General features: G+C 39.4%; 1 non-coding gene across 1 annotated transcript; it reads right to left on the bottom strand.

The window, feature by feature from the left end:
• Positions 1–2,824: 2,824 nt before the first annotated feature.
• Positions 2,825–2,965, bottom strand: LOC115030537. The gene has a single exon (XR_003836120.1).
• Positions 2,966–3,299: the final 334 nt, after the last annotated feature.

Below are 3,299 nucleotides of genomic sequence, written 5' to 3' on the forward strand. Positions count from 1 at the left end.
TACATATATATATATGAAATACATAAGTATTAAAATAATGTATACGTATGAAAATGCTACTATATGTGCTACCTTAAAAAACAAAAAGGAAACAACTACAAAGCAGGTTCAAGATTATTAGTAGAGGCATTTTCTTATCTCGATCGATATCTTATTCCAACAAAGGAAGCCATATTTCTTGATTTGTGTCTTACAACACAAGATATTCTTCCAAAGATAAAAATGGTTTTTACAGTTCTGAGAACCCATCGGCCACCCTGACCAGGCAAACAGGCAAGCTTTAGATATTCCTCTTCTCTCTCAGTTACTCCAAACCCAATCCCCAAGTCTCATCCCTGGCTCTGTAGCAGATCAGCATCTGGGCTGAGGCCTCCCTCCCCTACTTTAGTGACTTCCAGTAAAGTATGCAGATATGTCTCTTAACCTCCCTCTTCGCATCAGTGCTTTAGCCCAATCCCTGCCTCCAGCAGGCACTCCCTACAAACACACAGGCAGCTCTGGCCAGGGAAGCAGGGAGGCTAACAGCAGATCTCAACTTCTTTTCTCCTCCAAATCTGATCCCCAACTTCTGCAACAAAATACCAGCTGTAGCCTCTCTATCCTTTTCCCACACTCCTTGCCAGTGGGTCACACAGATCTTCCCCTCCAAACTACCTTTCCCCTACCCTAGCATTGTCCTAGCCCCAACTCCAGCAGGCACTTCCTGGGAACCCACAGGCCACTCTGACCAAATAAGGCTAACTACAGAACTTTACCTCTCCCTCCATTCCTCCAAGTCTAATCCCCTAGTCTCATGCTCAGATATATTGCAGACTCTCTGCTATGGCCTATCCTCTGTCTCTGTGAGGAGCGGGTGTGGCAGCAGTCCCAAGATGGCGCCAGGGACTGCAGCCAAGTCTCATGACTTGCACCTGACTTCCTCATATACCCCGATTAAGCCACATCCACTAGGTGAACTGTGCATGTGCACCATGATGCAAGATCGGACCATATGACGAGTGATGATTCTGGCCAATGGACTGCTGTTACGTGGACTGGGCTGATGGGGCATAGTTGAGGGGTTATATAAGGGATTGCGATTGGGGGGCGGGGCAGAGAGATTCCTGCTTGCATGTTGAAAGGTTCCTGAATAAACTGCTTTGAGAAGAACGTAGTGTCGTTGTTCTTTTCTGCTGGTCAGAGACAGAAGCGACATGTCTCCATTCCCAGGGAACTAACTAAGCAGATCTTGGCAGAAAACCCTGTTTTTCTCTTTTCTGTGAAAGCCCTCAGCCACCCCTGCAGCCCATTCCAATTGCTAATTATAAACTACTAATTCCCAGGAACATATTTTACCTCGACCTCCCAATACCCGCACCTATCAGGACCCCAGGATACTTTTCTACAGGTAACTACAATCTCATAAGAACCAGATAAAATAGAAACTAAGGAACAAAACATTCACAAAATAAACACAAGAATAAATATCAGCACCTAAAATTATATTACCAATCCCAGATGCCTAAACACCAGGGTAAAAATACAACACACTATCAATAACAAACAGGACAATATGTCTCTATTAAAGTCTGGCAACCTCACCACAGCAGGCACTGAGTATTCCAACATAACTGGAACACAAAAAAAGTCCTTAAAACAGCCTTACAAAGATGACAGAAGTCCTTACAGAGGAAATTAATAAATACCTTAAAGGAAACCAAGAAAACACAAACAATGGAAAGAAATGAGTAAAATCATTCAGGGCCTGAGGTGGGAATGATATCAATCAATAAAACCCAAACTGATGGAATTCTAAAACTGAAAAAACTTAGGAACTCAAACAGGACCTACAGAGGCAACTTCACCAAAAGAATACAAGAGATTGAAGAGAGAATCTCAGACACTGAAAACATGATAGAAGAAATAGATATATCAATCAAAGAAAATGGTAAACCTGAAAAACTTGTGGCACAAAACATCTAGGAAATCTGGGACTCTATGCAAAGACCAAACCTAAGAATAACAAGAATAGATGAAGGAGAGTAATCCCTGGTAAAAGGCACAGAAAATATGGCACAAAAAACTCAAAGAAGAAAAGTTCACTAATCTAAAGAATGAGATATCTTGCAAAGTAAAAGAAGTATACAGAACACCAAATGGAATGGGCAAGAAAAGAAAGTCCCCTTGGCACATAATAACCAAAACAATTAATGTACATAACAAAGGAAATATTAAAAATGCAGCAAGAGAAAACATATAAAGGCAAGTAACATAAAGGCAGACCTGTTAGAAATACATCTGACTGAAGGGCTTGGACAGATTTGCTGCAGACTGCAAATGCCAGCTCAGACAACTATACTCAGCAAAGTGTTCAATCACAATAGATGAAGAAAATAAGACATTCCATGATAAAACCAAGCTTAAGCAATATCTGTCCACAAAACCAGGTCTAAAGAAGATGCTAGAAGGAAAACTCTAATCTAAGGAAATTAACAACTAAGAAAAAAAAAAAACATGGAGAATAAATAATCTCAGACCAGCAAAGCCAAAAGAAGGAAACTCACACACCATCACCACCACCAACAGTAACAACAATAACAATAACAACAAAATAACAGTAATCCATAATCATTGGTCATTAATATCTCTAATCAATATCAAAGGTTACAATTTCTCAGTAAAAAGACACAAACAGACCGGATAAACAACCATGATCCATTTTTCTGCTACATCCAAGAAAGACATCTTAACATCAAGGATAGATATCACCTCAAGATAAAGGGTTGGGAAAAGACATTTCGAGCATATGGACCTAAGAAGCAAGCTGGTACAACTATTTTTTTCTTATATATGGAGCCATCGCACAGAAAATCTGACAACTACACAGACTCTGTCGGCAGGAACCATCTGTTTTGATGTATGTGACTATCTATGGTTGCACTGTACAACTTGGTACAACCATTTTAATCTATGACAAAATATACTTCAAAACAAAACTAATAAAAAGAGATAAAGAAGGACACTACATATTAATCAAAGGAAAAAACACTACCAAAAGGGTACTGCAATTTTTAACATCTATACCTAAACAAAAGGACATCCAATTTTTAAAAGTAGAAATGGATAATTTCTACTTCTGCTTAAATCACATATTAACCGTCACACACTGACACTGGGAGACTTCAATACCGATCTCTGACCAATAGACAGGTCATCCAGACAAAAACTAACCAAAAATACTAGAGCTAGCTGACATTATAAGGATGTAACAGATATTTACAGATCATTTCACCCTAAGACAAAAGAATGTACCTTCTCAG

This window comes from Mus caroli, chromosome 2 (genome assembly GCF_900094665.2).
Source record: "Mus caroli chromosome 2, CAROLI_EIJ_v1.1, whole genome shotgun sequence".
Lineage (NCBI taxonomy): Eukaryota > Metazoa > Chordata > Mammalia > Rodentia > Muridae > Mus > Mus caroli.